This window comes from Giraffa tippelskirchi, chromosome 13 (assembly GCF_054371585.1).
Source record: "Giraffa tippelskirchi isolate mGirTip1 chromosome 13, T2T-mGirTip1v1.2.pri, whole genome shotgun sequence".
NCBI lineage: Eukaryota > Metazoa > Chordata > Mammalia > Artiodactyla > Giraffidae > Giraffa > Giraffa tippelskirchi.
In genome coordinates this window covers 35,153,887-35,177,622 of record NC_137287.1, presented here as the reverse complement: position 1 = coordinate 35,177,622, position 23,736 = coordinate 35,153,887, and the positions used below count along the sequence as shown (strand labels likewise).

The 23,736-nt window shown below is 44.1% G+C and overlaps 1 long non-coding RNA gene across 1 annotated transcript; it reads left to right on the top strand.

Moving 5' to 3' along the window:
- Nucleotides 1-2,647: 2,647 nt before the first annotated feature.
- On the top strand, nucleotides 2,648-22,695 carry LOC145531680 (uncharacterized). Its single transcript, XR_014072660.1, has 3 exons — nucleotides 2,648-2,694; nucleotides 17,075-17,268; nucleotides 18,596-22,695. It is a non-coding gene; the product is annotated as an uncharacterized LOC145531680 (long non-coding RNA).
- Nucleotides 22,696-23,736: the final 1,041 nt, after the last annotated feature.

The following is a 23,736-nucleotide window of genomic DNA, read 5'->3' as shown; positions in this document are numbered from 1 at the left end:
CCACCCCTCTAGGTCATCACAGAGCATGAAGCTGAGCTCCCTGTGCTATACTGCAGGCTCCCACTAGCGATCTGGTTACACACGGCAATGTGTGTACCTCAGTGCTACTCTCTCAATTCGTTCCCTCCCCCATGTCCACACATCTGGTCCTCTGCATGTGAGGTTGTATTCCTGCCCTGGACCCAGGCTCATCTACACCATCTTTATAGATTCCACATATATACATTACTATACAATATTTGTTTTTCTCTCTCTGACTTACTTCACTGTTTTCTAACTGGGTGGCGTATGTTGTTTATTGGGGCAAATGTGTGCATGCTCAGTTGCTCAGTTGTGTCAAACTCTCTGCAACCGCATGGACTGTTAGCCCACCAGGCTCCTCTGTCCATGGGATTTCCCAGGCGAGAATACTGGAGTGGGTTGCCATGTCCTCCTCCAGGGGATCTTCCCAGTCCACGGATCGAACCCACGTCTCCTGCATCAGCAGGCGGATTCTTTACCACTGAACCACCTGGGCTACCCATTGGGGCAAATCGAGTTCCTCATATTTGCCATGCCACACATTTAAGAGTTCAAACAGACTCGTCTATATACACACACATACGCACGCACACACACACACACACACACACACACACACGAAACAATACTTGGCTATGCTTCAGAGGGTATTCACTGTTCAGAGAATCATGGATAGAGCTTTTAGGGAAAAAAAATACATGGGAGTTTTCAAGTTTCTCCCCAATCTTCTCAATTAGAACCTTGAGGAAAGGGCCCAGGCTTGTATATTGCATGTCCACTTCCTCCCACCTGCAGAGCATCCAGAGGGTCCATTCAGCTTGGGAACACCTAGGGTATGATTAGGACATTATCGAACTGTGATTCTCAACACAGAGGGAAATCCATCTTAATTCTTTACCGTCACACTTAGCGGTGCTCTCTTCCTAAGGAAATCCCTGTTACCCCCTCCGAGTTTTAATATGGAACTTTGTCATAAGAATGGTTTTCCTCAGTCTTTAATATTTGATTGAAGAACTAATTCTGGTTCATGGTATTGATACATCACAAAGCTGGCTCCACCCCCGGCCCCCCTTCTAATAAGAACTATCATCTGTTGCCAAAAAAAAGAAAATCTCTACAGCATTTCCTGGGTGCTTTAGAATACGCTGTGACAAATGGCGTCTTGCATTTTACAATCGTCCTCATGGCTTGTAATACATCGTTTAATGAATTGATCACAGTGAAATGTAAAGATGAAGCAGCATTTATTTTGTATGTTATATTGCATATAATTTTTAGAGTTGACATTTATAACCATGGAGGCTGTTATTCTACATATCATCTTCAAACCATATCAGCCTAAAACACATTTAAATTTAATAAGCAAGTAGATTAGATTTGCTTTTAAGCTAGGCATATCATTACAGCGAGTGTTTCCAGCAAGAGGGCACTCGCACGATTAAATACTATCTTTAGTTGTCTTAAAGAAACAAAAATTACAAAGAAGGGGGTGAGAGCAGAAGCTGAAATAATTAAGTTTGAAGTCCAAAGAATACCCTTTGATGGACCAGTCCAAGCGTCGCCCTCTAACCATCGAGAAGAGAGTCCCGTTTGGTTTTATTAACCATTGCCGGGCAACTTTGAGGCTGAATACAAGAATGAAATGCAAATTCTATAATAGGAACATCATTGTGATAATAATTTATTAAATTTCCCGAGCCGTCTCCCTCTGAGGAGGGCAGCTCAGCGGCCCTGGTGATTAATTTTCAACACCGTTTAACATTTTATTAGAGGGAAGCAGTTTTTAATCTATTGATGCCCTTTCTGTACAATTCCATGAACTGTTTTCAAAACCAGAGGGAAGAAGGGGAAAAAAATGGAGAAGAGAGAGAAGAGAGAATGTTGACCAGCAGGTCTAGATTGAAATCAAGCATCTCAGACTCTCCTGTGCTTTAATGGCATTTTGTTGTTCTCACCTCAGGGTGGCTTGTTGGTATTTTGCAAGAGTTTGCTTGGAATCTGAAGTTAGGAGAGGGACTCCCCTGGTGGTCCAGGGGCAAAGACTCCAGCTCCCAATGCAGGGAGCCTGGGTTCAATCCTTGGTCAGGGAACAAGATCCCACATGCTACACCTAAGAGTTCACATGCTGCAGCAGCCAAATGAATACACTTTAAAAATAATAAATTTAGGAAAATCACAATGTCTGGGGAGAGTGTTAATCTGAGAAGGTTGGGGGTGAGAAAGTTGCTGAACTGGGGGCTTCTCAGAGTCCTAGTAGAGCCTAGTAGAGCTAGTAGAGGCTGAAGACTCAAATGCTTACAGAGGCCAGGGTGGTGGGGGTTTATTCACTAATTTTCGCTAAGTCATGTCTGACTCTTTGTGACTCCATGAACTATAGCCCACCAGGCTCCTCCGTCTATTGGATTCTCCAGGCAAGAATACTGGAATGGGTTGCCATTTCCACCTCTAGGGGATCTTCGCAACCCAGGGATTAAACCCGCATCTCCTGCTTGGCAGGTGGATTCTTTACTTAGCCACCTGGGATCTCACCTTGCATTTTGTGGTCATATGTCTTTAAAGACTCCTCCCAGATGATTCTAGAATGTCAGCCATGGAGCTCACCAGCTCAACCAGATTTTGACATTCTAGAATTATCCTGCAGGAGCCTAAAGACAAATGATGACAAAATGCAAGGTGAGATCTGGATGGGATTCTGGCCCATAAAAGGGAAATATGTGGATGAGGAAAAGAAAAACAAACACAACTACTGAAATCTCAATATGGACTGCGGTTTATTTAACAGTATTGTACCAACATTAACTTCTGGTTTCAGATCACTGTACTATGATTATGGTAAGATGGTGACACTGGGGAAGCTGGGTGAGAGATACACAGACATTCTCTGTATTATTTTTGAAGTCTTAGTACTAATCTGAAATGCTTTCTTTTTTTTTTTGGCTACACCTGAAGCTTGTGGGATCTTAGTTCCCCAAGCAGGGGTTGAACCCTCAGCAGTGAAAGAGCCGAGTCCTAACCACTTGGACCACCAGGGAATTGCCTGAAGTTATTTCTGAATCTAAACAAAAATATGTTTATAAGCAATGAAAGCAAAGTGTGGGGCATACAAAACATGCTAATAAAAGAGATCGAGGTCAAGGGTCACCTGCTTAAAACTTCCCAGTTGAATGGCCTTGTATACTCTGAGATCAACATAAAAGCCGGGAGGAGGGAGTCTCAGCCGCTCTCTTTTGTAATGATAGCTGTCTCACAGCCTGACGGTGCGGTAGGCAACATAACACCTCACCCTAAATACGTCCACCTCCTGCTCCCTGGAACCTGTGGGTATGTTAGATTAAATGCCAGAGGGTCGTTAGGAATGCAAATAGAATTAATCTTGCAGATCAGGTGGCCTCAAGATGGGAAGATTATCCTGTATTATCTGGATGGACTCAGTAGGCTTACTGAGTTTCTGTGAGTAGAAGAGGGAGGCAGGAGAAGACTGTCAGAGTGAAGCTTTTTGAGAAAAACTTGACAGGCCATCACTGTTTTTAAAATGGAAGGGAGACACATGCCAAGAAGTGCAGGCAGCCTCTAGAATCTGGAAAAGGCAAGATCACAGGCTCAACCCTGGAGGCTGCAGGAAGGAGCACAGCCCCAGCGACAATCTTAATTATAGCTCAGCCAGACCTGCATCAGATTTCTGAAGTACAGAGTGTGAGATAATAAATGTGTGTTGTTTTAAGCCCTTATGTTTGTGGTAATTTGTTACAATAGCAACAGGAAACAAATTCAGACAAGGAGTCAATAGAGTAGCAAATGCTTATAGGCTTGTTTTGTTGGTATCGTTGTTCAGTCGCTAAGTCTTGTGAGTCTTTGAGACCTTGTGGACTGTAGTATGCCAGGCTCCTCTACCTTCCACTATCTCCTGGAGTTTGCTCAAATTCATGTCCATTGAGCCGGAGATGCTATCTAACCATTTCATTCTCTGCTGACCCCTTCTCCTTCTGCCTTTAGTCTTTCCCAGCATGTGGTCCTTAAAGTTTATATATAAGCAATTTACATGTATTACCTCCATGATCCAATGAGGTAGTGCTAGTGGTACCCTGCTTTAGAGATGAGGAGACTCAGTTCAGTTCAGCTCAGTTCAGTCGCTCAGTCGTGTCCGACTCTTTACGACTTCATGAACCACAGCACTGCAGGCCTCCCTGTCCATCACCAACTCCCGGAGTTTACCCAAACTCATGTCCATTGAGTCGGTGATGTCATCCAACCATCTCATCCTCTGTCGCCCCCTTGTCCTCCTGCCCTCAATCTTTCCCAGCATCAGGGTCTTTTCAAATGAGTCAGCTCTTCACATCAGGTGGCCAAAGTATTGGAGTTTCAGCTTCAACGTCAGTCCTTCCAATGAACGCCCAGGACTGATCTCCTTTAGGATGGACTGGTTGGATCTCCTTGCAGTCCAAGGGACTCTCAAGAGTCTTCTCTAACACCACGGTTCAAAAGCACCAATTCTTCGGCGCTCAGCTTTCTTCACAGTCCAACACTCACATCCATACTACTGGAAAAACCATAGCCTTAACTAGACAGACCTTTGTTGACAAAGTAATGTCTCTGCTTTTTAAAATGAGGACACTAGGCAGAGAGATATTAGCTTGTCCAGTGGCACGGCCAGTGTGTAACAGGGCAAAGAATTAGAGACACAGAGTCTGTGTTCTAAAACAGTCACCATGGGCAGGGAGCCGAGTGTATTAGTGCTATACTCTAACATAGTGAGTGTTAGTGGAATTGGTGGTAGTACAGTATTTTCTTTTTAATTCACTTACATGTGTTATTTTTTAAAATTTTTAATTGGAGTATAATTGCTTGACAACATCATGCTAGTTTCTGCTGTACAATAACATGAATCAGCTATAAGCATACATATATCCCCTGCCTCCTGAGCCTCCTCCTACCCCGGCAATCCCTCTAGGTCATCACAGAGCACTGAACTGAGTTCCTTGTATTATATAGCAATTTCTTGCTATCTATTGTATATACGGTAATGTATGTATGTCAGTGTTACTGTCTAAATTCCTCCATGTCTGCATCTCTATTCTTGCCCTGCAAACAAGTTCATCTGTACCATTCTTCTAGATTCCATGTATATATGCATTGCATACTTGCATGCATGCAGTCAATTGTGTCTGACTCTTTGTGACCTCATGGACTGGGGTCCCACAAGGCTCCTCCGTCCATGAAATTTTCCAGGCAAGAATACTGGAGTGGGTTGCCATTTCCTCCTCCAGGGGATCTTCCTGACCCAGATATCGAACCCAAGTCTCCTGAATTGGCAGGTGGATTCTTTACCACTAAGCCACCTGGGAAGCCCATATGCTAAATTTGTTTTTCTCTTTCTGACTTACTTCACTCTGCATAATAGGCTTCTACCTCATTTCAACTGACTCAAATGTATTCCTTTTAAAGGCCAAGTAATATTCCATTGTACCATGACTTTATCCATTCCTCTGTTGGTGGACACCTAGGTGGCTTCTATGTCCTGACAATTATAAACAGTTCTGCAATGAACACTGAGGTACATGTGTCTTTTAGAATTTGATATTTCTAAGAGTATATACCCAGTAGTGAGATTGCTGGGTCACATGGTAGTTTATTCCTAGCTGTGTTTAAATAACTTAAAATTGGAAGAAATATCATGAGAAGGTGAGAGTGAGAGACAAATTTTCTTGGAGAGGTAACTATATTTTAGAAAGATAAAATATTCTAATAGCAGTTGAAAAGACAATAGTCTCTACCTTTTCTTTTAAAAAAGTGCTGGCTAAAATATGTCTTTCACAAGTTATAAATCTAATCCAATTATTATAGGCTTAGGTGACACGAAGATACTGTTAAGTAAAATAAAGTTATTTGCCAAAGGACTTATTCCTTCTTCAGTTTTCTTTCCATGCCCCTGTTTATGTCACTGGGAAAGTCTTTGTTTCGTGCTAGGCTCTCCTTAAACATTTAATATTTGAAGATCACCATTTTTAATAATTAAGTGGACACTTGAAGCTCAGTGTCTGTAGGTAGTGATAGCAAAATGTTAATAACTTATGATCACACTGTATTTATTTTATGGTTACTGCCTATTCAGAATAAGTGATTTTTTTGGTATAGTATTGATATAAAGTTGCCTTTTAAAAATAATGTATATCAGTGGAAGCAAAGCACATGAGTGTAAAGATAGTTTAAGCAGCTGATAGTTTACCATTATGACACATGGCGGCCATCTAGTGACGGGGCAGAAGAAGGGCTTAGGTTTGGAAACATCTGGTTCTTTGCGGTTGAAGATTTCAAGACATCGACTCTAATTGCTAGAGATGTTCGTGACCAAGGCCCACAGCGATCTCTGAATCTGTTTTGTTATCTACCTCTTCACCAGAAATAAGTAATTCCACTGAATGCAGAAAGAAGACACCTCAAGACCAACAAAACATTTCTGCAAAATTAAAATCTGATTGGGATTAACTCAATCCATTGGTTCTTAATTAGATGTTGATTGTCTGTCTTGCTAATTCTAGCAATAAAGTATCTAAAATATGTGTTTTCGAACTTTTTAAAAAATAATTTTATTTATTTATTTTTGGCTGTGCTGGGTCTTTATTGCTGCAAGGGCTTTTCTCTAGTTGCAGCGAGCCAGGGCAACTCTCTAACTCTGTCTCCGAAGCTTCCCATTGAGGTGGCTTCTCTTGTGGGGCACAGGCTCTTGGGCACACAGGCTTCAGTAGTTGCAGCTCTTGGGCTCAGTAGTTGAGGTTCCTGGGTTCTAGAGTGTGGGTGGGCTCAATAGTCATGGCCCATGAATTTAGTTGCTTCTCAGCATGTGGGATCTTCCCGGATCAGGACCAAACCCATGTCTCTTGCACTGGCAGGCGGATTCTTCACCACCGGGCCACCAGGGAATCCCCTGAACTTTATTAAGAAGCTCTTACCATCTGTTAACCTCACTGTGCTTTATTCCTGGAATCGAGTCTCTCTTTGGACTTGCCATATTGAGAGCTGAACATGTACTCTGACAATGGTCCAGCTTTCCGGGAACGTCACCTTATTTTTGATGACAGGAAAGGATGTCTCTTACTGAGGCCCTCTTCTTACATTATGTGCATCTCGCGGGCTTGTAGGATATGGCTCCTTGCTAGGATTTTGGCTGTGTGATCAACCCTACCTGATTCTACCAGTGAACTGGAGTGCAAACTCTTTGTCCACCATGCCAATTACAGGTCAAGGAGATGAGCATTGTTGGATGGATGGGCATCGGACATCCAGTACCTCGTCTGGAACACAACATGGCAGAAAAAGGCAATGACTCAACAGTGCAGGTTTAGAAGAATTAATTGGTAGCGAAAATACTCACAAGTGAAAGAAAGCAACCCGGCTTGTATCTCTTATCAATGGATTGCTGAAAGCAGCTTAGCATACACAATGTGCTTTTTCTTTGAATCGTGGTCACATTGCTGTTTGTAACAGGATCTGAGGACTTTCTTCTAGGCTCTGAGAATCTAAAGAATGTGGGTATCTTCTTTCTCAGCCTCCCAGAGGGAGTTCTGAAGCTTCATTGATGCCTGTTTTGGTTTTGGTCTGGTTCCCTCCCCTCTCTCCATCCTCCTCTTTTCCCTCTTCTTTCTCCTCCTCCTTTTATTCATCCAAGGAATGCGAAGGTACAGGCTTGGTCCAGAGATTGTGAAGTATAAACCAGTATGTCCCATAGTCATAGTGGCAATAATAATAATAGTTACAATGACTCAATCTATTTAGTGCATGTATGTTTTGTAAAATCACTGCTGGTGCTGACCATGTTATATTCATTCTCATGTTCCTCTCTGAAGATCTTTCAATGAATCTTCTTTTGCCCAACTTTTCCTACGCTGTTCTCCTCTCTCCATAGCTTCATTGACCAGACTGGCTTCACTGCACACAATTAAGAAGCAACTTTTGTTCAGACCATTGCCAACTCTGATACTGTTGGTATCTAAAGGTCCAAACTTTAAGTACCTATGATTGCATGCTTTGAATCCATGAGCTCCGAGAAGTGAATATTTTTATCCTAATTTTCAGAGGAAGCAAGAATCCCTGCCTTCGAAGAAGGCATAGTTAGAAAGGGGAGACAGGCACGGGTAAAAGTGAACAAAATTGAATGACATATGTGTCCGTGGAGGCAAGAGTTGTGCTGAGAAGGAAGTCTTGGAAGGCGGGAGGAGAGAGGCAATCTCTGGACAGGGTTTTGAGGATGGGTGGGCTTTTTTCAAACGAATGATATGTGTCAAAAAGGACAGCATTTGCAAAGGGAAAGGGAAGTAGAATTCTGAGCCAAAGATAAATATGCACCACTAAATATAGCTAGAGTGGTGTGCAGAGGGGAAGTTGAATTATCTGAAATATATAAAGCCAGCAGTATCATCTTGAAATGCAAGTTTGGGCAATTTTTAGAAGAATTCAAAAGACTCCATCCCAGGCTGCCTTGGTGGCTAAGTGGTAAAGAATCTGCCTGCCAATGTGGGAGACACTGATCGATCCCTGGGTTGGGAAGATACCACATGCTGCGGAGCAACTGAGCTCCTGCACCACAACTATTGAACCTGCACTCTCAAGCCCAGGAGCTGCAACTACTGAAGCCCCTGTGCCTAGAGCCCATGCTCCACAACAGGACAAACCACTGTCATTTGATTAATTAATTTAAAAATATTTTTAAAGGCTTCAGTAGGAGAGAGCCTAGAAACCTGTCAGCAGAAAAGTACCATGACACTGTAGAAAGCAATCTGTGTGGTTCCTCAGAAAGTTAAGCATAGAATTACCATAGTGCCCAGAATTGTACTCATAGGCATCCACTGAAGAGAACTGAAGCCAGGTTATCAAATAAAATGTTGTTCATAAAGGTCCATACCTTGGTCACAACAGGCAAATACTGGAAACAACCCTGATGCCTCTCAATGGAAATAAAAATAAACAAAATATGGCCCATCCATACAATGGAATATTATATATCCATAAAAAGTACTGCCATACTGACAGGTGCTATGACAGGGGTGAAGCTTTAAAACACCATGCTCAGTGAAGCGAGTCAGACACAGGCAGTCATGTATGTATGATTGTATTTATATGCAATATCTAGAATAGGAAAACCATACAGACAGAAAGCAGGATGGTAAGTTTCTAGGGAAGGAGAAATAGAAATCGACTGCCTACCAGATATGGGGTTTGCTTTGTTGTTGTTTTAGTCGCTAAGTTGCATCTGGCTCTTTTGTGACCCCATGAATTGCAGCCCACCAGGCTCCTCTGTCTATGATATTTCCCAGGCAAGAATACTGGAGTGGGTTGCCATTTCCTTCTGCAGGGGATTTTCCCAACCCAGGAATCGAACCCACATCGCCTGCGTTGGCAGGTGGGTTCTCTACCACTGAGTCACCAGGGAAACCCATGGGGTTTTCTTGGAGGATGTTAGAACGTTTTGAAACTAAATACAGGTGCTGGTTATACAACATGTGAATGTACTAAATGCCACTGCTGTTGTCTTTTAAAATGGTTAATTTCATGCTGGGTGAATTTCACCTCGGTTTAAAGAAAGAAAAAGGCACTAACACAAACACAGCTCCAGGTAGGTCCCATGGATATCAGTTTGCTACGTTGCACTCAATGCGCCCAGTACAAACCATGCTTACAGGAAGCTCCCATAAATTGATCCTTGGAGAAACAAAGTCCACCCCAAGAGTGGGAAAGAAGGCGGGTCTAGACACCAGGGCTTGATTTCAGTTCCAGGGGGCCGGTGAAGTATGACCACCAGCATCATGTGACCACTCTCCTCCCCAGAGGAGGCTGCAGCCTAGGAAGGTGACAGCTCATAATGTCAGAAAGCGATGATGAGAAAATTGGAAATGGATGGAGTTTTATGGCAATGCATTTTTAACTCCACTTCAGTGTAGAGGGGACATTTTAAGGAGCTAAGAGCTTAAACCAGACAAGATTTCCTCCAGTGCAATAATAAATACACCAAAGTGCCCTTTTATGTTTAATAATTCAGGATCCACTGAGTGTTTAAAGGTTTTTTTTTCTTTGTGTTTTATCATTTGAAAAATTGAATGGTAATCGGTTAAAAAGTAATAGATGAGAAATGTTTTCAAGATGAGCCCTGAATCCAGGCACTTTAAATGTCTTTGGAAATGGATGTCTGCATGTCCTGGGATGTAGATACCTCAAGGTTTGGAAGTTTTAAGATAGGCAGACTCTTGTCAGCCATTGCATCCTCCTATCTGGAAGGATGGTGCCAGCTTCCACACATGGCGTTGGTCAGTTGTCTCAGTGGGGTTGAAACAAAGCTAGACAGAAAAGCATTGGGGGCCACCGATGCAACTACCCATTCTTGAACGTGCTCAGAATGTGGATAGTAACAGTCAGAGAGCCAGATTCCTGGCACATTCTGGAGAAAAATCTAAAAGTCAGATCATAGCTACATTTTATGGTCAGGGACATGAACACTCGGGGTGACTGAAAGGGGGCTCTAATTGTTCTGGCCTGCCACTTGGGTTCCAAGGAGAGCAAAATGCTCATCTCTAGGCAGCAGTGATTTTTAGATAGGAAGCTCCACTCTCCTTGTAGAGGGAGGATGATCCTATGACTCTCAGATGAAAGGGAATTGGTTCTTCCCAGGAGGAGTGGGGAGGAGGGCAGCTTGTCTCATGGGAGAATCTGAACATAGCAGAAAGGAGCCCTGCATGTTCTTAAACATCAATTGGAAATTAAAAGCCACTGCTGTGCTTCATCCCTGTAGAGCAAATGTTGATTGCATCTCTGTTTAGGATGCGTCCATCAGACACTGCAGCCCTCGCTAGGGACATGGCACTACACCACACAGATGAAACCACTGCTTGCGTGGAGCTCCTATTTTTCTGGTAGAGAGGAAAATTTAAAACAAAAATAATATTTTTAGAAGGATTTCTGATGGAAGCTGCTTGCCACCTACCAACAGCCGTTTATCCCTTCTTTCTTAGTAATCAACCCTTCGGTGATAGATCCCTTAGTCATAGCCAAGATGCTCAAATTAAAGGAAAATTACACTGTGTTCTCCAGCTTTCCTAGCAGAGCAGGATCACCGACAAGATGACAACGAAAATTATTAGGTGTGGTTTCTGGGAAGACCCTTTACCAGGGGTTGACTCACATGTAAACCACACCCATGCGCCCCCTCTTCCTTTCTGTCTCCTTCTGTACGAAACTAGGGGATGCTGAGGTAGGTTGGAGAGTGTTTGAGGGTGGATTCTTCATCCTAAGGATGGTGGAACGAAAGAGTGAAGGGAGCAACAAGATACATGATGGACTGTCTTGTCCTGAACTTATTTTATGGGACAGAAAGTAAATCTCTATTTTGTGGAAGCCACAGTTATTTGGGGACTAAGTAAATGACAACCAAACCAGAGCTTATGGTATCTTTTCAACCCCATGGACTGTAGCCCACCAGGCTCCTCTATCCATGAAATTGTCCAGGCAAGAAGACTGAAGGGGGGAGCCATTTCCTTCTCCAGGGAATCTTCCCGACCCAGGGATGGAACCCAGGTCTTCTCATTGCAGACAGATTCATTACCTTCTGAGCCACCAGGAAAGCCCTATTGTTATTTGGAGACTAGGTAAATGACAACCAAACCCAAGCTTATGAGATCAAGGCAGAAAGCATAAACATAAAATGATTTTTTTCCCTGGTGGCTCAGAGGGTAAAAAGTCCACCTGCAATGCAAGAGACCTGGTCCCTGGGTCAGGAAGATCCCCTGGAGAAGGGTATGTCTACCCACTCCAGTATTCTTGCCTGGAGAATCCCATGGACAGAGGAGCCTGGCGGGCTACAGTCCATTGGGTCACAAAGAGTTGGACACAACTGAGTATGCATACACACTCACAGCCTGTGTTAGGAAGTTGAGCACAGATGTAGTATCTGCTTTACCTTTGGAAGAATTTTACACAGTCTTTCTACTAGTCATTTGCTGCTGCTGCTGCTGCTGCTGCTGCTAAGTCGCTTCAGTCGTGTCCGACTCTGTGCGACCCTATAGACGGCAGCCCACCAGGCTCCCCTGTCCCTGGGATTCTCCAGGCAAGAACACTGGAGTGGGTTGCCATTTCCGTCTCCAATGCATGAAAGTGAAAAGTGAAAGTGAAGTTGCTCAGTTGAGTCTGACTCTTAGCGACCCCATGGACTGCAGCCTACCAGGCTCCTCCGTCCATGGGATTTTCCAGGCAATAGTACTGGAGTGGGGTGCCATTGCCTTCTCTACTAGTCATTTAACAGTGTGCAAAAAAAAAAAAAAAAGAAAGAAAGAAAGAAAAAAATCAACACAGATTACTCAACAACAACAAATCAATATAATTCAAAAAGGAGCCAAGGACTTGAATAGACATTCTGCACATAATCGATAAGCACATGAAAAGATGCTCAGCAACACAAATCACTAGGGAAGAGCAAGTCAAAACAACAGTGAGAGTCCACTTTACATTCCTTAGGATGGCTACTACCAAAACCCAGAAAATAATATATGCTGGCAAGGATGTAGAGAAATTGGAACTCTTATGTGATGTTGATGGGAACGTAAACTGTGTAGCTGCTCTAGAAAACAGAACCACGGTGCCTCCAAAAAATTAAAAATAAAATTCCTATATGATTTAGTGATTCAGCTTCTGGTTATATACTCAAAAGAATTGAAAGAAGGGTGTTGAAAAGATATTTGTACACCCATGTTCACAGCAGCATTATTCACAATAGCTAAAATGTAGAAGCAACCTAAGTGTCCATTGACAGATGAGTGACTAAGAGAATGTGTTATATCTATACTATGGAATATTACTCAGCCTTCAAAAGGAAGGGCATTCTGATGTATTTTCTACAATGTGAATGAATCTTGGTGACATTCTGTTCAGTGAAATAAGCCAGTCACAAAACTGGCAAATACTCTATGTTTCATTTATAGGAGGCACCTAGAGTCATCAAAATTGTAACATTTCAAAAAAGCAGAATGGTGGGGAACAGGGGCTAGGGGAGGGGGTGGGGAGCAAGCATTTAACGGGGACAGAGTCTAAATTTTGGAAATGAACAGCGTTCTGGAGGTGGGCGGTGGTGATGGTCAAACAATGATACGAATCTACTTACGACCACTGAATTCTACATTTTAAAGTAGTCAAAATGGTACATTTTATGTTATGTGTATTTTACCACAATAAAAAAAAAAAAATGGGGAAAAAAATCAGTACAGGTTGCCCCTGGGACTGCAGTGAGTTCTCAGCCAGCACAATCTTACTTATCCTTCTCACAGCTCAGAAATGAGTCCCTTTATAAATATAAGTCCCAGGCCACCGCCTTGTTGACAGCTGGTGTCTCTGAGTTTCCCATTTCCCTCTGCAAATATCAACTTATTAGCAACTCTTTCTCCAAAGCTCCTCAAAACCCAGCCAAGGCAATCCTTTGCTTTGCAAAGGAACGGAGTGGTTCCCCATACACTGGTTTAACTAGAGCTCGAAGTATGTCCAGCAAGCAAATCCTCCAAAGGGGCCTGTCTTCAGAACTCAGCAAGGAGGACGCACCCACATTTGCATGTGATTTGCATCTGCTTTGCATAGGGCCGCACAAGCTGTGCCCATGTTCTCAGACATCACTCACATCATATTTTAAGACTGTCGCAATCTTTGATTAACATTTAGATCGGAGGCCGGGATGCCTCAAACTTCTGCAGCTTTCTATATTTAAACTGGCTACAGTCCTTCCCCATGGGTGCTGGGAAGTTCATTCCTTCTCTTGGGTATCCGCTTACACCTGGTGGGATTCCTTCATTTCTCAGTTACTGCTCCTTCCAATATATTTTTAAAATTTTTTACTTCTTTGTCTGCATCAGATCTTAGTTGTGGCAGGGGGTTGTGGAGTGTCTTCTGTTGCAGCATGTGAACTCTTAGTTGCAGCATGTGGGAGCTAGTTTCCTGACCAGGGATCAAACCCGGGGTCACTGTACTGGGAGCTCAGAGTCTTAGCCACTGGACCACCAGGGAAGTCCCTCATCACACTTTTCTGTTCCCTGTGATCTCCTCCCACCTCCAGTCTATTGCTCCTTTCTCAGATCCTTCCCCAAGCATGCAGCATCATCCAAGGTGTGTAGCAACTTTTAACGTGCAGTTGGTGGTAGATGGATCACAGCACTGCAGACCGGTGAGAACCCAATATTGATGCCCTTGGGTTTTAAAGTTTCTTGGTCTTCTCAGACACCAGGGATTGTTCACTAGCAGTTGTTTTTTTATTTGTTTTTGTTTTTTGCCCCTTTCATCTTGACCTCCAGACTCCTCTTCCCTTCTCCTTTCTTGTCTTCTCTCTCTGTGGACGATGGGTGAGCCATTCGTGTTATTCAACAGAGATGCCTTTGGAGCCAGTGAGCTAGTGATCAAGATGTACAAGTCCCTATATTCCTGAGGCTTGCAGTGCTGTGATGGCAGAGATATCCCCCCCCACTCAAAAAAAATAAAATAAAATCAGTGAATACATTATCCTCACCATGATGAGAGATAATGGTGTGGATTCAAGGAATTATGGAGGGTTGCCAGCCAAGGCTGAAGAGTAGAAAGTCGTCTCCATGTGACCATCAGGGTGAAGAAAGTTCTAAGTGGCAGAATAGAAATCTGAAGCCCTAAAGCCAAAGGAGGACTTCCCTGGTGGCTCAGATGATAAAAAAACATGCCTGCCAATACAGGAAACCTGGGTCCGATCCCTGGGTTGGGAAGATCCCCTGGGGAAGGGAATAGCAGCCCACTCTAGTATCCTTGCCTGGAAAAACCCCATGGATCAAGGAGCCCGGCAGGCTACAGTCCATGGGGTCGCAGAGAGTCGAACAGGACCTAGCAACTGAACAACAAAAAAGCCAAAGGAAGTTCATCAATGTGCTCAAGAAAGACAGAGGAGGCCAGCGTGGGTGGTGGGGGCAGAGGGTGACATGCAAGAGCAGAGGAGATATGAATGAGGAGGAAGAGACGGGCTAGTGGGTGTGCCACGCGGGACTTCTGATCCTCTGCTGGGTATGGATTTTACTGTGAGTGTATAACATGGTGTCAGGTTTATTGAAAGCATATCACTGATGGCTCAGTAGAAAGCTACTACTTTTCTCATATTTGCCCTATTTCTCGGTTTTCCTGGGCTCCTGCTCTCTCCAGGAGCCAGAACTGCAGAACTAAAAGAACTGCAAACTCCTCTCTTAACAAGAAGAATGCATTTTTTTTCCCTTTATCACTTTATTCTCCTCCTAATGTGGTGTGTGTATGTGTGTGTTTATGAAAGAGAGACATGGAGAGAGAGAGGAGTTATCCCACTCCTCTGTGAGGTAAAGATAGAAACTATATGTGTGAATATTTGATTTCCTTTATATATGCTTCCTCTTACTCACCCCATCTCTGATATTAAGACAGAGGGCTGGGAGCCTAGATAGGAGGGGGGTTTGGGGCGGAATAGATGGCTGAGTCTTTTTGCTGTCTCTTCTGTTCACCTGAGACTATCACAACGTTGTTAATCGGCTGTACCCCAGTACAAAATAAAAAGTTTAAAGTTGGAAATTAAAAAGAAGACAGAGGCTGAAATGGGGAAATAGTAAAAGAGATGAGGGTCAGCCAGGTGAATATTTGGGGAAATTCCCATTGAGTGGGAACTTATGGAGAGAAATGCAGAACTTTCAATATGTCTCTGCCCTCTGTGTTTACAGCATGTGATGCATTTTGAAAAGTGGATCTTCATGCCCTTCTGATCATCAATAGCGGTGACGTAAACCTGGTCGTTCAGTCTACCGTCTTTGGTGATGGGGAGACAGATGAGAAAGAAAAGGAGACCCCCGAGTCTTTTAAAAGGGCAAAGGGACAATAATGATTATCTTTGGGAGCTGAGGTGACACCTCACCCCAGAAGGAACTGTGCAGAGCAATTACTGAAGAGCAAATAGTTCTGCTTACACACCCCAAGGGGCTTCCCTGGTGACTCAGCTGGTAAAGAATCCGCCTGCAAGGTGGGAGACCTGGGTTCGATCTCTGGGTTGGGAAGATCCCCTGGAGAAGGGAAAGGCTACCCACTCCAGTATTCTGGCCTGGAGAATTCCAGGGACTGCACAGTCCACGACTGAGCGGCTTTCACCCCACCTTACTCCCCAAAGCAAGAGAGCCGTTTGAGCTGGCTCCTCAGCATTCTTGGTGGAATACAGGAAGATGGTCTGGCTTCCTTGTAGGATTTGGTCAACAACATAATGGGTCATGCCAGACGTTGTTCTTTTTTTTTTTTTTCCCAGTCTGCATTGAGTCTTAGTTGTGGCCCCTGGGATCTTCATTCCGTCCTGTGGGGTCTTTCCTTGTGGCGCACAAACTCTAGCTGTGGCATGGGCTTAGTTGCTCCATGACATGTGGAATCTTAGTTCCTTGATCAGGGATCGAACCTGCATCACAAGGCGGATTCTTCACCCCTGGGCCATCGGGGAAGTCCCAGAGGGTGCTCTTTCAACACTGCTGTGGCTTGGTCACCCAGAGAAGAGCAGAATGTTTCATTTTAGTTGAACTGACTAAACTCAATAACATGTTTAGCAGATTTAGGCAAGCACTTAGTTAGAGTCTAATTTAGAAAAACAACCCCCTCTTACAGTAATATTTATTGTCAGGGTAAGTCATGTGATATAGACTGATTATCATTCTAGAGAGACTTTGTAGGTAAAATAAATTTTCTAGTAGGGAATAATGCCTTTGTATTTGCCGTTTACAATGCAAGGATCTGGCTAAGTTAAAGGTAGGTAGAAGGTAGGAGATTTGAGATTATGTGCTTTGTCTGACTTTGCATTGGCAAATAAAACTCATAGGTCCCTTACAAATACCTTGCAAGCATTTTCAGCAGTTGGGGTATTTGCTTACAGGTATTTTTTTTGCGAGAAACTTGCAAGCTTTCAAACGCGAGTTGCCTACCCTATCATAATGCTCTTCCAATCCTGCAGGTGAAGGCAGATTTTATTGCCAGTCATATTGTACTCGAGTTGAAGTGCTAAGAATGCTGTCTTATCCCTCAGCCAGATTAGCTTTAAAAGGTGATCGTGGAGTCCTGTCAAGCACAGAGTGAGGATTTACAAAGTGACAAACACAAGTCCATGACATTTACTGTGAGATTTCCCATCATTGAATTCCCCGCTCTTGGCCAAGAAGAAATATGCAATGGAGGAGACTGAAAGACAACATTTTAGCTCAGACATCTCTTGGAACACAGGTAGTTCTTTTATATATATATGTATTTAAGGTTGGGATTTATAAAGAATCAAACAATAACCTTATCTGGAAAAAGTATGAAGGAGACAGAAGAAACACTAGCTTATTTCTTCCTAGTGTTGTGGTCCATTCCCTTTCTGTGTGTCCATCCCATTTAACAGTGCATAGAATTTACTGGTCCTTTGCAGCCAACTTATCCCTTTCCTGCTCACCGTAATCTCATTCTTCATCCCAGCAACTTCAAGGGCTTTATGGAAATACCATATGGCTGTGTAGGTGCTTTCAGAGTGTCTTCAAATAACCCCATCCATCTTCATGGCATTTCTTACCTGATCGGCAAGAGGTTCGCACTGTATTTTCTTTTATAGCATCTTCATTACCCTTGTCTCATACATAGCTTGTCTATTTCCATGTATATTGCATCATCAACCAGGCTTTAGGGTGATTCCTTTGGTCACACTCTGTCCCTTCATTCTGCTGGCTTCAAGTTGATCAACCATGTATGTTTCCAACCAGACGAAACACACTTTTCATTATTTCTCCCTTGTCCCTTCCAAGAACCTTTACTTCTCCTTTCATTAGGTTCACATGAATGACAGAGAGAGGAACTCTACAGCATGAAAGAGCCAAAACATAATCTTTATAAAAAACAAATCAAACACATCCCCAAATTGGCCCTTACTAGTGCCTGGTATATAATAGATGCTCCAGTGAATATTGCTTGAGTGATGAAATGGTTGATTTAATTACTGATCTCGCTGCAAAAAGTAATGACTTGAAAATAGAGCCATTCAGGTTTGGGGCCAGATGGGTTATTTGTGATTTTACTAGGAGGTGCAAAACCCTCACTATAAAGTCTTGTAACAAAACTGTGCTTAGTGCTGAGAATGGTTTCTGCCTCCTAAAGATGAATGGGAATGAAGACAGTTCTTATCTTTCTTAACAGAACCAAACGATTGAGGAGTGGCTTGGGTCTCTCCATGTGGCACTTTCTTCAAGCCCATCCAGGGCTAGTTTGTCTGTTGGACCCGGTTCAGGTGGCTTTGTGCTAAAACCTTTGCTGATGGAGGTCAGTCAGCCACCATCTGTCACCCAGCACCATCTGTCACCAGAGAACATCTTACCTTTTTGAGGGAGGGGGCAGAACCATAAAGAAGATAAACTGTCACAGCGGCAGTTCAAGCCCAAGGCAGCATACCCGTGCGCCTTCCCCCGCCACTCTGTCTTAGGCTTAGGGAAGTTTATAGGTTATCTCTAACTTGGTCTCTTGTAAGTGGAAGGTATCTCAACCATCACCTACTAAATTTGTTACCTGCCATCCCCTCTAGCAACCTGGAACTTCAGGAATCGCCAGTCCTGCATCAGACAGCCAAGAAGGAGTTGGGTGGCTCCAGGTAAACTGAGAATTGCTATTTAGCTCTGGAGTTTGGGTTCTGGAGGCAAGATCTTACTGGAGCTAAGGTATGAGATAGTCACCAATCTTCTCACCATCTGTTATGGCTGAACTGTATCCGCCTCCAAAATTCATATGTCTGAGTCCTAATTCCATTATTTTGGTATGCAACTGCGTTTGGAGATGGGGCCTTTAAAGAAATAATTAAGGTAGAATGAGGTCATTAGGGGCTTTCCTGGTGGCTCAGTTGTAAAGAATCCACCTGCCAATGCAGGAGATGCAAGATACATGGGTTCGATCCCTGGGTAAGGAAGATTCCCTGGAGAAGGGAATGGAAACCCACTCCAGTATTCTTGCCTGGGAAATCCCATGGACAGAGGAGCTTGGCAAGCTATAGTTCATGGGGTCGCAAGAGCCAGACACGACTGAGCAACTGAACTTGCACACACGAGCTCATTAGATTGGGCCCTAACACATTATTGGTGTCCTAATGAGAAGAGGAGATTAGGACACAGATGGGCACAGAGGGAGGACTGTGTGAGGGCACAGCGAGAAGGTGGCCATCTGCCAGCCAAGGAGCGAGTCCTCACCAGACACTAACCCCACTGACGTCCTGATCTCGAACATCCATCCCCCGGAATTGTGAGAAAATTAATTTCTGTTGTTGAGATCACCCAGTCTGTGGTACTCTGTTATAGTGGCCCTAGCAACGTTTGACAGCATCTCACCTGAAGTGTGTTTCCATGGAAAATGTAGAGGGGTTAACCCCACAGATGGTAAAGAGTCTGCCTTCAATGCAGGAGACCTGGGTTTGATCCCTGGGTCAGGAAGATCCTCTGGAGGAGGAAATGTCAACCCACTCCAATACTCTTGCCTAGAGAAATCCATGGACAGAGGAGCCTGGTGGACTACAGTCCATGGGGTCGCAAGAAGTCAAACACACCTGAGCGACTGAGTGCACAACCCCACAGAATGAAAACACAGCTGCCTGCATAGAGACATGTGCAGAGAGAGAGATTCATTGCCAGGAATTGCTCACATGATTGTGGGCACTGGCCAGGCAAGTCTGAAAGCTATAGGACAGGTCTCCAGGACGAGCAGACTGTGAACACTCAGGCAGGAGCCGGTCCTTCAGTCATCAGGTGAAATTTCTTCAGAGAAGCGTCAGTTCTGCTCTTAAGGCTTTTCAGAGGTTAGATCAGGCCCATGAAAAGTTCCCAGGATAATCTCTTCTATGGGTTTCCCAGATGGCTCAGTGATAAAGAATCCACCTGCCAATGCAGGAGATGCAGGTTTGATCCCTGGGTTGGGAAGATCCCCTGCAGAAGGACATGGCAACCCACTCCAATATTCTTGCCTGAAGAATTCCATGGACAGAGGAGCCTGGAGGGCTACAGTCCATGAGGTTGCAAAAGAGTCGGACACCCCTGAGCAACTCAACAACAACACAATCTCTTTTACCTAAACACAGTTGAGGGTGGATGTTAATCCTATCAACACAATATCTTCAAGGCAACACTGAAATGACTGATCAAATAACTAGGTACCTAACCAGGGTGACACCTAAAATTTACCATCATAATGATGATAACGGTGACAACAATTGCTGTTCTTTATTGTACTTTGGGTAGGTGTCAGGTATGCTGCTAAGATGCTTGCATACATAAGTTACAACACTTGAGTTTCAATTACTATCTTCCTATTATATACAAGGAGGTTCAGAGAGGTTAAATGCCATGTCCAAGGTCACATAGGATCAAAATGTAGGTTGCTGTGATCTGCAAATCCAGCTTTAACCGTGGGGCTGGAAGCTGTCAGAAGGACAGAATTTCTAGGTTTACCCTTTTGGCACCAGGGACCAGTTTCGGGGAAGACAATATTTGCCCATGAACTGGGGGGTGCGGGGGTGGGGAGGGATGGTTTCTGGATGATTCCAGTGCATTGCATTTACAGTGCACTTTATTTCTATTATTATTACATCAACTCCGTCTCAGATCATCAGGCATTAGAACTCGGGAGGTTGGGGACCCATGCTTAAGGGCTTCATTCATTAATAAATACAGGAAATGGTAAAGGATCCAGGGAGTAACTTCTGTGTAAAAAACACCCCATGAATCTGAAGTGAGAGATAAAGAGTGTTGTTGGATCTAGAGCCACACCTGGTAAATGAAGTTACCTCCTTCCGTTTGTGGGTGGTGAGGGGGGAATGAACAACAATTTACGGTGCAGTAATTCTCGCACTGGGAAAAATGGAGGGTGCTTCCTCTTTGGCTCCCAGGCCAGGTGGGCAGGAGTCTGAACAGGGAAGCTGCGGAGGAGGTTCCCAGGCCCCTTGTGTCTAAGCTGCTCTGAGCTCCTCATCTTCCCCCAGCCCATCCTCCTCCCTTAGCACCAGTGACTGTGGCGTTTCCTAATATAAATGCAAGCAAAATAAAATTAGCAGTGTGCTAGTAGGGAAGCCAGCTACCTACAGGCGCTGTAAATGGCCTTCCCCTCTCACCCCTCCTCCCTTCTGCCCACCCCCTCTCACCCCCATCCAGCCACCCCGAATAACCCGCCCTGCTGGCTGAGTCACCGTTTCTAGGAGAACAAGGCCAGGGGTCCAGGTAAGTCAAGGGAATGGTGATTAGCTGGTGATCAGCCATGAAAAGACAATGTCCCCAGAAAAAGACTGTATGATGACCTGGTGTGGGTGACTTGTCCAGGAGAGCTGCTGTAAGCCATAACACTTGTCATTTAGGGTCAAGGGAGAGGAACCAGGAGTGAGAAAAGATGCTGAATTGTGTCCTCACATCGGCCACCTTAGCATGTGGTCCCTTTGCTTGCGCTTCCCCTGTTGTTGTGTAGTCACTAAGTCGTGTCTGACTCTTTGTGACTCTGTGAACTGTAGCATGCCAGGCTCCTGTGTCCTTCACTATCTTCTGGCGTTTGCTCTGATTCATGTCCTTTGAGTCAGTGATGCTACCTAACTGTCTTATCTTCTGCCGTCACCTTCTCCTTTTGCCTTCAGTTGTTCCCAGCATCAGGGTCTTTTCAAGTGAGGTGGCTCTTTGCATCAGGTGGCCAAAGGATTGGAGCTTCAGCTTCAGCCTCAGTCCTTCCAGTGAATATTCAGGGTTGATTTCCTTTAGGATTGACTGGTTTGATCTCCTTGCTGTCCAAGGGACTCTCAAGAGTCTTCTCCAGCACCATAGTTAGAAAGCATCAATTTTTTGGTTCTCAAACTTCTTTATGGTCCTACTCTCATATCCATACATGACTACTGGAAAAACCATAGCTTGAACTAGACAGACCTCTGTCAGCAAAGTGATGTCACTGGTTTTTAATATGCTGTCTAGGTATGCCATAGCTTTCCTTCCAAGGAGCAAGTGTCTTTTAATTTCATGGCTGCCGTCACCGTCCACAGTGATTTTGGAGCCCAAGAAAATAAAGTCTGTCATTGCTTCCCCTTCTTTTTCCTTCTATTTGCCATGAAGTGATGGGACTGGATGCCACAATCTTAGTTGTTTTTTTTTAAATGTTGAGTTTCAAGCCAGCTTTTTCACTCTTCTCTCTCACCCTCATCAAGAGGCTGTTTAGTTCCTCTTCATTTTCTGCCATAAGGGTGGTATCATCTGCATATCTGAGGTTATTGATATTTCTCCTGGGACATCAGAACAATTCTTTATGGCTGGGGAGAGTCTCCATGGTCCTGGTGTCTGGTGACTGAGGAGCACCTCTTTTATGAGCAGCCTCCACCCACACACAGTGTTAAGTGTTTGGGCATACTTGAATCTGTGCAGAAGCTGCTTTAGGATGTAGGGGATTCAAAATCTGGGTACACTCCGGAGTGGGGTTTCTCAGCCTTGTCAGGATCCCTGAAAACTTGGATTATCAGCCACACCCTGGTCTCAGTGAACTTGTACCTCTGGGGCTAGGTCCTGGACATGGACACAGGAGTGTCCAAACAGAGGAGTCTCATGCCCTGGGAGGTGGCAGACTCTGGCATAAGGCATTCTTGCCAGCTGTGTAAGGAAGAAAAAAGGAAAAAAAAATTTCATCAATATTTTTAGTTATTGAGGAAAAAGGGATAGTATGCTAACATGATGATGATGGTGGTGGCCTTAATATAATGAAAGCAGTAATGGTTGAAAGAAAGTAAAACTGTCAATCTCTCAATCATGTCCAGCTCTTTGTGTTCCAGTGGACTGTAGCCTACCAGCTTCTTCTGTCCATGGACTTGTCCAGGCAGGAGTACTGGAGTGGGTAGCCATTCCCTTCTACAGGGGATCTTCCTGACCCAGGGATCAAACCCAGGTCTCTCACATTGCAGGAAGATTCTTTACTGTCTGAACCACCAGGGAATGATGATGGTGGTGGCCTTAATCTAACAGAAGCAGTGATGGTTACACATGACCTATTACTGAGCTGGAGCCGTGCCACCATATTTTGTGCACCATTCATGGAACATGCCATTCGATTCTCCCAAAAATCCTGAAATCCTGATAGTTCCATTCCTGCTGTAATAGGTGGAGGAAGTAAAGAAGTCAGAGAGTCAAATAGCTTGCCAAGATTATGCTGCTAAGGGGCGGGGATGGGGGTGTCCAGAGTGGATGCCTTATGGGTCATTTGGAGCTCACAGGCTGAGCTCCTAGTAATCTCGAAATATTGCCAGCATCTAGGGCAATCCAGGATGCTCAGTGTACTATCTCGAGCAGAGGAAAGGAGGCACCTGTGTTTCCCCCTGTATGGATAGTTCTCCATTCAGATTAAGGTCCTCTGGGGTATCTGAAGAATTAATGCTGTCTGTGTCCAATCCCAGACCGAGTAAAGATAATTTGGGGGAAGAAGGGCTTTATCATCAGAATTCTTTTTTTCCCAGGTAATTTTAATGAGCAGCCACAGTTGAGAACCAGTGTCTGAGATCAAAGATTCTTAAAATGTGGTCCATGGGTAAGACTTCAATAGGTCTGCCCAGTGACCTAAAGGAGGGAAATCCAAAAAAAGAGGGGATATGTATATATGTATAGATGACTCAATTTGCTGAACAGTAGAAACTAACCCATAGTTGTAAAGCAACTATGTTGTTTAGTCGCC